This window comes from Mustela nivalis, assembly GCF_964662115.1.
Source record: "Mustela nivalis genome assembly, chromosome: X".
NCBI classification, from domain to species: Eukaryota; Metazoa; Chordata; class Mammalia; order Carnivora; family Mustelidae; genus Mustela; species Mustela nivalis.
In genome coordinates this window covers 130,991,496-131,005,639 of record NC_139040.1, presented here as the reverse complement: position 1 = coordinate 131,005,639, position 14,144 = coordinate 130,991,496, and positions in this window count along the sequence as shown.

Here is a 14,144-nt window from a genome sequence, read left to right as displayed (position 1 = left end):
TGTTTATTTATCCATTCAGCCACCTGCCTGGTGGACTTGGAAACGTTACACTGAGTGGCCTCCGCTATGATCCTGAATGTTGTGCCATCTACCCAGAGCAGGTGTCAACTATTTTCTTTCTATGCTGGGCTGAAGCAATGAGATGATTCTCTTCATTTCTGGGAGGAGTGCATTGCCACGTGTGATAAGCAACTCATGCTGTCGGCCGCCCAACCCAGCACCCCATCCTAAGAGCACTGAAATTCTGGGGAGTCTGGGGTTGCTCAACCAGGCTCTTCCCGCCCCATGGAGGCAAGCTACACTCTGGGATGTTCATGGTCTTTTCATCCAACATCTCATCCAACAGGTGTTCATCAACATCCAAAAGACGAACATCTCTTCGTCCACATACCCTTGGTCTGTGGACAAAATTCCTTGTATTCAATGGTCACATTGGTATTGTAGGTTAAAAGGGGGGAATGTTCATATTCTGCCCGTCCTTGGCTAAATGGACCCAGAATGGGTAAGACTTCAGCTATTTTGTGTGCGTGTCTGCAAAGTGGACGGGAGAGGGAGTGGAGACACCCAATGATCCCCAAGATGTCTAAGTGGGAATGACAAGAGAACATATCTCAACTGTGGTTTGTCCTTGACCAGAGTCCTGTCCTCAGAACAGCTCCACACCCCAGCACAGAATTGGGATCCCTTCCAGTGCCAAATGCACGATAACAAGTTCCACACGTGTCCTAACAAAGCCCGTTGCAATCCCATCCGATTTAAAGGACTTTGTGACATAATGTAATTGTGCGATGTTCTCGTTTGAATCGCAGTTTATGAAAAAATATGTTGTAGACTCTCAGATGTTTCAGGATCAAACTTTCTGCAAAGGATGTTTACTTAACTCACATTAAAGTCCTTATGAAATAAAACCCAATGGAATTATGCATAAATCATGAATCAGATCAACGGAGAGAAATACTCAAGTGTTTTGTGTTATAGGTTTTAATGAGAATTCCTCTTTTATCTCATGACTTATTCTCATAAACAGGAAAAAAATTCCTACACTTGCAAAAAAAAAAAAAAAACAGAATGAACTGCATTTTAAAATACTTTCAAATTCCACTGTAATTAAAAGAAGACTGAATTTTTATTTAATATAAAGCAATTTGAACACTTTCTTGTGCTGATTCACTAAATATATGTGTGTCATCCTAACCTCATTTGCATTGATTTCCAAAGCTTCCTTCTAGTAGGTCCATTTTATTAAGGCTAGGAGCATTTTGTGCTGTGAAAACGTAGTAATGGTTCTTGAGGCTAACTTTCTCTGGACGTCATGGGTAATGGGGAAAACACACACAAACCCCACACCTATTTTCCAGTTCCATAGGCGATCATAAAATCTGAATATTGTGGTAGAAACACAACATTTCCTTTCAATATTTGATCTAATGTATATGTTCTAATTTATGAGAAACAATTGCTCTTGGTTCATTGGCACCATGGTCTCTAGGTTTCACACAGCCAATGCCATGGGTTCAGATCGCCAAAGAAGGCCCATGAGAAATGACCACGGACTTTCCAGGTCTGGAGGCAGTGAGATCTCCAGGAAGACATGACCATGTCTAACCTTCTAGCAAAGTCACATGGACTTTGTAGGAGCTCTGGGTTGAAGATGGCAGGATGAGATGGTTCTTGTAAAAGACGATTGGATGCACGGCCTTGGAAAAGAAGGTGAAAAAGAATGGGGCTAGAGAAATGTGTTATTTATGGGGTTGGACAGCAGCTGGGGCTACTCCAACATCTTGAGAAGGAACCTTGGAAGGAATGGAGTTAACTAACAAAGGAATCAGGTTACTATATGGTGAAAGTAGGCTATTGGATGTACTTCTAAATTACAGATGGTTTTTAGGACTTGGAGATCCAGACGGCAGACCCTAAGGTAGAGTGTGTTATACAGAATGATTCTGTATGTAGGTGTGCAGAATCAGAGTGAGACTGGGGAAGCCTGCCCCAGGGACGTCCCATGAAGTTCAGGGGAGGTTGGAGAAGGTTCTTGCAGCTGTTGCCATCTTATAGCATTGCCAGGACGATGGATCTTGTTAGTAAGATAGAAGATATTCGTAGATGGAAATCTTCATCAATGGAGCTAGGAGGACAGAAGCAAGTGATGGGATAAGGGTGAAGAGGACAAGAATGCAGGGAACAGCATATCATGCCAAGGGAACAGCAAAGCTCATGTTATCCAGTGTCTTTCACGCACTAACTTGTCATAGACCTCATCTGTTCATTTCTTTGGTCCTGAGGTCAAGTGCAAATTCCGAAACGTGATGAAAACAAGACTGTGTGTTCCTTGCCTTCATATCCCGCCAAAAGACTTCGTTGGAAGCACAGAAATTCTCCAAAGTACCTCATTGTAACACAGTGAACTACGGAAGCCCCCGTGAATTGAAACGATGAGACCTGAAATCAATGGAAAAATGCAAATCTTGGAAAAGTGTCTGGCCATTATACTGAATTACAGAGCACACATTCAGGGACAAAAAATTCTAAGTAGGGGACAGCAATATGGACATTCACTCAATCTGTCCTAGCCAGAATTCTGTGTATATTCTTCAAGAAACAATATATTCAAGGGCCAAAAAACACTATTTGTTGCTGGAACGCATCTGTCAGTTTAATGAGAGGGAGACCTTGTAATTCAAAGTGAAATATTAAGGAGCATCTTTAAGCTGAAATTAAGTACTCTATGTTAGTAACCAAGCTTCTTTTATAGAGAAATAATTCAAGAGCTGATGTCTTTCTTTATAAATTTTGTGAGGGTGATCTATTATTTGAAAGGAAGCATGGAAATGATTACAGTTTGAGGGTAAAATGCAAAGATTTTAAAAGTATGTCAAATGATATCAATGAAAATGAAATTATTGATGATTTCACTCCGGTGTTCCTAGAAAAATGGCTATTCCGTATAAACCCACTTCTGTAAGATCAGGGTCAACTAAAAGAATGAGTTCTATCCATTTGTATTGAAAGTGTCTATCACTATGGAAATTATTACCAGGTTACTATACAGAAAACAAAACTCGGGGTACGTTCAATGAAGCCTGTAGATTAACCTTGAACATTTTTCTTTGTATTTGAGATATTATCGTCTTCTTTTTTCATGTGCCTCAAGAAACACTTCAAACAGAAGAAATCCTTTTCTCAAAATTATCTCAAGCCTTGTTTCACTTCTTTGTTTGACACGGCGACCCAAATTTTATTTTTCAGACTATCTGCCTTTCTCTTATTTGGAATGGCAGGGAGACGGTTGGCCAGCATGCTGATTCCCGATGTTATAATGTATTGATTACCTGTGTGGTGACTTTCTAAACGTTTCCAGCGTACGTCAAGTGTGGACAATGCTGGAGAGAAGTATGGTATCTGTAAGGCAGCTGCCACTGTAGGAAATGCCTCAAATATATAGGAACAAGGCTCCTTTCCTTGTTGTCCATAGCCTTGGACACAGCGTCCTCAACAGTGTGTGGCTGGTCTGGGATGTTTTCAGCATCAGAGCAGAAGCGTGCTTTCTGGGTGCCGAATTTATTGAGCATGGACTAATCAATCTAATATACATCAGAGACAGGTCTCCAAACAATGGACTCTTTTTTCTGAAAAATTATCCATTTTTGGTTTTGTGGTCAGCATTACCCTTCACGTATCTCTCTAATTTATACATTTCATAAATAAATATTTTTTAAGACTATAATTCTGTTAAAGGGGAGTAAGCTTTAACTCTCCTTAATGCAAATAAAAACATAATTTGGCTGCTCTGAGTAAGTAAGCGGTAAAACCCAGCTTGGGATGTAGACTGGAAAGCATTGCTGAGGTCAGAGAATTTGAAACCAGGCATCTGGTTTACCCAATAAATATAAACTTCCAATATCTCACTTCCATACCCGTTACATTCCTTTTGAGCTGGGTTTATCACACACCTATGCTGTCTCAGATGAGAGGATGTCTGAAGATATAAAACCTTCAGGAAGAAACATGTCCCAACCCCTTATTAATGTTCCGAGCTGTGTGTATTTTTCATGGCTGATGCATTTTGAACGTTAGGAAATGAAAGTATGAGGGAGAGGAGACGAAATTATCTCGTGCTTGATAGATACATAAATCAAGGTTTGTCCCTGCAGGTTGAGAGAGCACACTATTTTTAGGGAGACGTCTCTGTCGGTTGGCAATCATGTTTACACCTGTTTCTAATTGTATTAATTTTTCAGGGTGGCACTAATGCATTTATTTGCCCAGGCTTGCCCGGAACGTTCCGCACCCAGGAAGCAGTTGGGCGTTCGTCTCATTGTTAATGGATCTGTCTTTTATATTTGCTACGCTTTGCACGAGAAGAAAACCTGTAGATGGTTTCTGCAAATATATGTGTGGACGGTTTTTAGGTGGTTTTTATCACGTTCGCCGGTGGTAAAAAGGAGTACCTTTTTACTGAGAAACAGGAATAATTATCACGCTCCGCAATGTGCATGTAGGCATCATAAAAGTCATCTTCCTTATAAACCTACAGAAAAATGAAAAAACACTCATGGAGGTACACACCGGCTTCCTTTTCCAAGTTTCTTTATATACCATTAGCATGTAGGGTCAACCCAGTATTCAACATTCTCTTTCTCCCCAGGGATGACATTTCCTGCTCAACATGTTGAATTATACATATCATAATGCCAAGATTTAGGGTTCCATATAGCATTTGAAAAAAAAAAAGTTGAGAAAGAAAATATTTTATAACGTGTTTGGATCTGACACACAATTTTAGCAAAGACCTAATGAGATGTTTATTAGTTGCCTGTATTTAGAAAAAAAAAAAAATCTTACTAGAATGAGCTTCAGGACCTCGTTCACTAAGAGCCAACAAGCCAAGTGAGTAATAAATGAAGGAAAATACAAAATGAGGACAAATGGAGGATACAATATTATATTTTGAAAGCTAGAACTCTAATACTTCCATCAGGTACAGAAAGAGGAGGTAGTGGGTTGAACAGTTACAGGGAAAATGGGGAAGAATGCCTTACAATAGTCAAGAGGCAAACCAACCATGATCTCAAAGCAGTTAGTGTCCAACCTCAACTTCATTTTTAGGATGTGATGAATAGGACATGGTACTTCCCATAGAATACTGCTGATTTCTATTTTTTTTTAAAGCTTTATTTATTTTGTTAAAAGAGAAAGAGCATGTGTAGAAGAGAGGCAGAGGGCAAGAATGTCAAGCAGAGTCCATGCCGAAAGTTGGAGCCTGACTCCGGGGCTCAATCCACGACCCTGAGATCATGACCTGAGCCCAAGTCAAGAGCCGATTGCTTAAGAACTGAGCCATGCAGGCACCCCTGTTCATTTTTATCTTTGATGTTCAATAAATTAAAATCATCCATTTAAGTAAAATAGACACATCATCGCCCAATGAATGCTTGTAGAGATCGAATTTCTGCCTTTGAGCTGTCCCTGAGCTGATGTGTGATCAAAAACATTGACCAAGATGCAAAAGAAGAGACATTTTAGAGTTTCTTCATGTTGGGAATAAAGCCATTCTTAAAAACAAAACAAAAATAAAGTCATATTATCAAAAATAAAATAAAACTAGTAGGTAGAAATCTAAAAAATTAAATATATATATATAATTTTTTCATACTGAAAAATAAGTCTCTGGATGGTTTCTGGTAAAATTTCAAGCCTTAGTAATTTGGTTTCAAGTAATTTTCCAGTACAACTGTCTATTTCTTCTTTACGTGTGCAGAAACATCACTGCTGATGTGGGAACAGAACATCATTTAGCTGATGCTAAATGATCTCCTAGAGATAAAACCAGAGAAGCTCGTTCACATTTCTGTTGAAGGACCTGAAGACACCAGGTTGCTGAGAAGCACGCGGAGTATTTACAGAGCATCTGTTCCAGACTTATTTTGGTTTGTGAAAATGCCATATGTCACTTCACACTCCTTTCCTGGACATAAAAACTAAGAATTGAAGACAATTATTCATTGGCCCTAAGTCTTCAGAGCTAGCGAAGGAAATGGGTTCTTTGATTTCAGTTGGATGATCTTCCAGGAAGCAAACCATCCCTCCATAATGAAACATGAGCTTACTGAACTTCCTACTAAAAAAACAAATACAGGGACGCCTGGGTGGCTCAGTTGGATGGACGACTAGCTTTGGCTCAGGTCATGATCCCGGAGTCCTGGGATTGAGTCCTGCATCAGGCTTCCAGCTCCACGGGGAGTCTGCTTCTCCCTCTGACCTTCTCCTCGCTCATGCTTTCTCTCACTGTCTCTCTCTCAAATAAATAAATAAAATCTTAAAAAAAATAAAATAAAAAAACAAATACAAATACAAATACAAATACAAAAACAGAACTTGAAGGTCGACCTTTGCATACACATGTACAAGTGGGCCTGGGGAGACACGAATGATACTTCTAGCAAGGCTTCAGAAAGACGCCTTCAACTTGGAAGAACTATCATCGCATGAGCAAAATTTTTGGAAAGTAGTAAAATTATGTGTCTTCCTATTCAAAAATATGCTACAAGAAAAATGCCTTCGGGTGCCTGGGTGGCTCAGTGGGTTAAGCCGCTGCCTTCGGCTCAGGTCATGATCGTCATGATCTCAGGGTCCTGGGATCGAGTCCTGCATCGGGCTCTCTGCTCAGCAGGGAGCCTACTTCCCTCTCTCTCTCTCTACCTGCCTCTCCATCTACTTGTGATCTCTGTCAAATAAATAAATAAATAAATCTTTAACAACAAAAAAAAATGCCTTCAAAATTGTATTTTGGATTTTTTCTTTAAGATTTTATTTTTAAGTAATTGCTACACTTGAGGTGGGTGGGGCTCAAACTCACAAGGCTAAGGTCAACAGTTGTCTCCTTCACCAATGACCAGCCAGGTGCCCCTCAAAATTGTATTTTTGAACATTGCAATGAAACTAGAGTTTGCATGAAGAAAACATAGTCACATATATAACTCAGGCTATGTTATTCAGTCAAAAAGGTACAGTTCTGTAATATGAAGATATATGAGAAAGATGTCATCTCCCATTCTCCAGGTGGGTGGCTGGCTCTCCTCCACAGAGTTACGCAGGGATCCAGGCTACTAATAACTGTCATTTACAACTGCATCCTGATTTGACCTGATTTCATGCAGGCACAGGTTGGAGGGGCACCATTTCTTTACATGCCCCATGTCTGCAAGGGAAGGACGGGGCTTCACCTTCAGTCAGTCAGGAAGAACGTAGTCCTACATTCAGTGAACCACCAGAGGGGCTGGTCGTTTGTGGTAAAAAATAAGATAAAATTCAACTGAGCAACTCTAAGTATCTTCTTTGTTTTATTCAAGGATTCCTGCTTGAGGGAGCAGATAGGATGGAGCTCTGAATGAAAGAAATGTTGAAACAGAATGAAAGACTGTTATAGGCAGAAGGGACATGTATGTTCAGGTTGGTTGTGGCAAGGCCCCCGTTCCTTTAGGGGATGGCAGGGGTCTACCAGGCAGGTAGACCTCACTAGGGCTGATGAAGTGATTTCACATTGCCTGGGTTAAGATGCCACTGGGTGTCCAGTCTCTGTTTGGAGATGTTGGGCTTGGGTTTGCACAAGTAATTCTGTATTGTGCATCTTGTCTCATTTTTAACTCTTTACTGTCAGATCCAACAGCTCCAATCAGCTAACAGCCTATTAGGGAAGGAGAAATAGTTTGTACATAGCAGCTCTTCGCCTCAAGAAGGGACAGTGTGTTGGATGCAGGATATGAATGTGGAAAACTTTGAAGGTACATTTAACTACCTTTTTGATATTCAAGCATAATAAGGTTATTACAGCATGTGTACAAATGTCTACTACAAAGTATTACGATCAGAGTATAAAAGATTTGGAAAAGTGTATTTGTCAGTAGGTAGTTGGCACAGTGTTCAAATCTCTTGAAGTTTGGAGTAACGGGTTTTGTAAAGTCTTTGTCCCTGTACATGGAACCACAATGGAACATCAGGACATCTGATGGTCCAGTCATCTCCCCTTCAGAATAGTATTCTGAATGAAAGGCATTGGATTTTCAATTGTTCAGGAGGATTTGAGGACTTGAAAACATGGTTGCCATCGACAAAACAAACGGCTTACAAAATGAATTGCAAAACGATTCCCGATACCCGATATGGCAATTTTACCTGTGGTGCCTTATTTTGTTTCACTCTAGCAAAGACCCCATTTAGAAACATCGCACTGAGTTTTCAGCATACCAAAAAAGTTCTCTACCAAGTTGCTTAATGGTGTAATCTCTTTCTGTCCAAATATTTTTTAAATGAAATTACTCTGATGTATGCCTGACAAGTGCTATGGAGTCTTATAAACCAACTATAACAGGTTTCATAAAAATGAATAATTCGGCTCATTTCTGTTTTTTCATTTCTTCAAAGTCTTCTCTCAAAACAATATATTATCTTTAAAGGGTAAGCAAAAGTAAATTAAGGTCCCCCAAACATTGGGACATGCTTTTTTCTTTTTTTTTTTTTTTTGGTCTTTAAATGGGGGTATGTTGCCCTCTTCATAGTTGGTAACAAAGCCAGTTTTAGAAGCTGCACCCACTTACATCAAAACCACGTTTCTTGTAAAAGACAGACGGTGAACACCTGAATAAAAGCTAAGAGTTCCAATCGCCTGTAAAGATATGATCTGCTTTATTCCCGTGTTGCACAATGCTGTCTCTTTATAACAGAATCTTTGAGGAATTATCACTTTAATAATTAAATTGCCCTGAGGCAAGCTACTAGTCATTCCTACCCTTCAACTTTTTCTGATTCCTTTGCAATCCAGGATGAGTACGCACCTGACAAGAGTCCTTCAAAGGACACAGCAAGCTAGGACAAGTTTCTTAGCATAATATTTAAGTTTCAATACAAATACTGTTTGTTATGTCCTCAAGTCTTCTTGTATGTTCGAAGTGGGGGCATTTTTTTTTTTTTTTTTGGTCAACAACTACTCTGTGCTTTTAGGAGAATGCAACCTATCCCAAGGACTATTCCCAAGTGAGCGTGGTTTGCCTGCCTAACCTTATCTGTTTCTCACAAAAAAGTTCAAAGATTCTTTATCCATGAGATGTGTGTGTGGACTAATCGATGGGGTTGATAGGTACAGTCCCTGCTGTTTTTTGTTGTTGTTGTTGTTTTATTCTAATTTATGTAGACAAGAAAAAATATCCTACTTAACCATTTCATATTTTCTAACTCAGAATTCACCATAACCCCTGAGACATAATTACCACTAATCATGAGAAATGAAAACAGATAGAAAAAAAGCAGACCCCAAAAAATTACAAAATGTGTTAATGAGGGACAGCAAAATGGAGAAGAAACCTCAAAACTGCAGGCATGACTTCCCTCTAGGTATCACCATTAGGAGGGATGGATGGAAGGAAGGAGGGATGAATGGATGGAGGGAGAGAGGGGTGGATAGATGATGGATGGATGGATGGAAGGTTGGATGGATGGTTGTATGGATGGATGTGTGAATGGACGGATGGATGGATGGATGGATGGTTGGATAGATGGATGGATGGATGGTTGGATGATGGATGGATGGATGAATGGATGGATTGATGGATGGATGGTTGGATGGATGATGGATGGATGGATGGATAGATGGATGGATGGATGTGTGAATGGACGGATAAATGGATGGATAGATGGTTGGATAGATGGATGGATGGATGGTTGGATGGTTGGATGGATGATGGATGGATGGATGGATGGATGTGTGAATAGATGGACGGATGGATGGTTGGTTGGATGGACGGTTGGATGGATAGATGGATGGATGTGTGAATGGACGGATGGATGGATGGATGGATGGATGGATGGATGGTTGGATGGATGGATGGATGGATGTGTGAATGGACGGATAAATGGATGGATAGATGGTTGGATAGATGGATGGATGGATGGTTGGATGATGGATGGATAGATGGTTGGATAGATGGATGGATGGATGGTTGGATGATGGATGGATGGATGGATGAATGGATGGATTGATTGATGGATGGATGGTTGGATGGATGATGGATGGATGGATGGATAGATGGATGGATGGATGTGTGAATGGACCGATAAATGGATGGATAGATGGTTGGATAGATGGATGGATGGATGGTTGGATGGATGATGGATGGATGGTTGGTTGGATGGTTAGTTGGATGGATGGATGGATGGATGGATGGTTAGTTGGATGGATGGATGGATGGATGATGGATGTATGGATGGTTGGTTGGATGGATGATGGATGGTTGGATGGATGGATGGATGCTGGATGGATATGATGGATGGATGGATGGATGGATGATGGCTGGATGGATGATGGATGGATATGATGGATGGATGGATGACGGATGGATGGATGATGGATGATTGAGGAAGTGATGGAGGGAAGAAGGCATGGATGGATGCAAGGAAGGAAGGAGAGATGGATGGATGGAAAGAGGAAAAGATGGAAGGAAGGGAGGAGGGAGGGAGGGAGGGAGAGATGGGTAGATGGAGAGAGAGAAGGATGGATGGAGGAGGGAGTGTTGAAACATTGGCTATAGCTCATGCTCACCATTTCCTGTGTTCATGAACTAGATATACCCACACAAACATTGGTTTTCCTTTTAATATAAATACAAGTGTGGCAGTTAGTTGTATATGTGTCTACATGGATTTGATGAGGCCATGATGCCCAGGCATTTGACCAAACCCGAGCTGAGATGTGGTGCTGTGTATTTTGTACATGTGGTTCACGGGGACCTTCAGCTGACTCTGTATATGGTGGGGATAACCCTTCATACCACGGGTGCACCTCATTCCATCTGTAGAAGGCCTTCAGAGCAACAACTGGTGGTTCTTGGCAAAGAACGAACTCAGCCTCCAGAGTAGAATACAGAAATACCACCTGTGGACCTGCCCTTAATGTTTCAGAGTAGGTGGCCCCTACAACCGAGGGAGGCAATTCCTCAAAATAAATCTTTTTGTTGCTTCTTTTTCTCTGGAAAAACCTTGCATAGCAATACAGAAATCAACCCATGCTTCTTGTTCATGATGATTGTGCACCTAAAATATATTTTGTGGCATGATTACGCATTATCGTAGAACAATCTATGTGTTATGTGTCACTAAACCGAGTGCATTTGTGTTCCTTAATCCCTGGATGGACGTGGTGTTTGGGCTTGAATGTCCTTTAGTGTACAAGACTTATTCTCAAGCAGTGTATTCTCATAAACAATTTTCTAGAAGGATGAGGCCCAGCCACATTAATTAAAGCTCCAAAAGGAGCTGGTAACAAGAAGGGAGCCCTTTAAGAGACAACCATAACCTGTCTTTCCCCGCAAGTACAACGAAAAAATACAACACACACAGACCCACATTTAGGGACCAGTTTCTAGGAAGAGCTGCAGATGTTAACAATCATGTCCCTGTCTACATCTATAGGCATGAAAGAGTTTTTTTTTAAGATTTTATTTATTTATGAGAGAGGGAGAGAGAGAGCACACAAGCAGAGGGGGAAGCAGGCAGAGGGAGAAGGACACTCCCTGCTGAGCAAGGAGCCCAATCTGGGACTCGATCCCAGGATCCCAGGATCATGACCTGAGCCAAAGGCAGACACTTAACTGACTGAATCACCCAGGCATCCCCACATATGCCAGATTTAACATGCTCCAAAGAGAACGTCTATAAATCAGGCATCCAATGGTGCCACTCCCTTATTGAAATCCAGCCCACTGTTTTTCAGTTTACTTAGAATCTCACCCAAACCTTTGACAAGGCCAATGCAAGCCCATTTCCTTGGATCTTTCTACACCTACAGCTGTTTCACATGCCCATGATACACCAGGCCCATCACTCATCCTTCCAACGTAGCCCACCCTGTTTCTGCTTCTGGGCATTTGCCTGCCTTGTTTTGGAAGCTGACTGGGTGGTTGTCCCAACTTACCCATTTTGCTCTTTAGATTTAATGAGTCTCCACTGAGCTATGACCTTAACTATGACCTTGACTAACTGTGCAATTCTGAAGGTCCAGCCTGAAACCAACACTGAAATCTGTCCCAAGGTACATTGGACCCACAAGGCTGGAGATTATTTCTCTTTACAGAGAACACAAAGATGGCTCCCTCGCAGGCAAGAATGTGATATCATGACGATTTCCCCCTCATCATGCTTATTTCAGTAGGAAAGCATATTGGTGTAAATGGTTAAATGCCATAACAGGCCAGTGTCCACACTTCCTCAGAGGTGACAAGTGACCTGGCAAGGACACTGATTTGGCCTAGGAAGTCCTTACTTGTGCCTCAGCTTCACAGAAATAGAACAGGGAGAGTATGTAGATGATGTATACATTGCTGGTTGTTTATACAAGGAGAGCAGAGTTAAATGGACTAATTTCAACGTGAAAATAAATCTCCCTGATAATAATTGGCCTGTTCTGCTCCTAAACCTTGAGTTATGGAATAAAAATGAATGCCGCAGCTCCCTACGAGACTTGCAGATTGCTTTTTTTTTTTTTTTTTGCCTTTGCATATTATGATAATTAAGATTTATGTGGATTGCAAGTTTCATGGCTGTGGTTGAATCCATAAGATGTCCTTGTCTATGGAAACCATCATCTCTTGAAAAAAGATAGTGATGATAGGTAAAACTTTTCTGCTATTTCAAGGAATTTTTGAATGCTGGATTCAGGCAATTTAATGTAATAAATATTGATTGAAGACCTAACATAGTCAGGCTGAGCTACAGCCTTGGGTATATTCATATATAAATAAGAGAGAGGCTTTGGCATCATTGTACTTACTAGCTAATGGAGGAGTCATGGATAAAACATCAACTGTCTACAGGGGTGGTGTTTAACAAGGGGTAATTTTACTTCCCCACTCTAGGGGACACCAAATACTGACCCCCATGCCCCACTTTCCCATAGCAAAGAATTATCCAGTCTCTGATGCCAACAGTGTTGAAGTTGAGAAACTCTGTAAAACAGAGTTTTTATTTATCATTTTATTTATTTATTTATTATTTTTAAAATTTATTTTATTTATTATTTATTTCTGGAAAAATAACACATGATCCAAATGGATATAGAAACACCATGCGGCTGTTAGCGTACCATGGGGGAAGGGAGGATTTGAGAGCCTTGGGAAGACTCTTAGGGTGGCTATAAATAAGAAATCCAATGGTATGTGTACCCTACATGTGTATCCTTTAAAAAGTAGCTTCCATTTCATGAAAAGACACATATGTAAAACACAGGAAGCTGGAGTCAGACTCCTGATGCTGCCCATGGACAGGCATCCCGTATTGTGAGCAGGAAGGCATTCATGATGTCATTCAAGGCATCATGGTGGATGGACACCAACTTCCTTCCACTAGTCACACCTGAACTGAGAACAGCATGATCATCTTCAAATCTAAAAACAGGCTCGGGTCCTGTTCCAGCTTTTCACTAAGCAAAGTCCTGTTTCTAACTATAGGTGTGAAGTTAGGACATTGGTAATATCAGAATCATCAAACAGTGTACTTGGGACACAATGAAATCTGGTCTGAAAAAAGGAAATCTCTGCAAACTTTGCCCCTGGCCCCAGATGGACAGACATCTAGACGTTGAACCTCAAGTAACCACATGTCTATGTTTTATTTTTCCCTAAAAGAGTAGGTAGAATATCTGCCAAGCAAAAATATTTGAATATTGGTGGATTTCCATTGTCGACATATTTGTTTAAGATCACTGGGCTATGATGAATGCCGTGTCATTGGTAATATCAGAATCATCAAACAGTGCACTTGGGACACAATGAAATCTGGTCTGAAAAAAGGAAATCTCTGCAAACTTTGCCCCTGGCCCCAGATGGACAGACATCTAGACGTTGAACCTCAAGTAACCACATGTCTATGTTTTATTTTTCCCTAAAAGAGTAGGTAGAAAATCTGCCAAGCAAAAATATTTGAATATTGGTGGATTTCCATTGTCGACATATTTGTTTAAGATCACTGGGCTATGATGAATGCCGTGTCAAATCCTCCAATGCTCTTCAAAGTAAACAAGTACACGTGAAGATCATCAACTACCCCAAGATGGCAAGAAAATGAAATGTTAGGTCAAACAGAAGGGATAGTCCTCTATT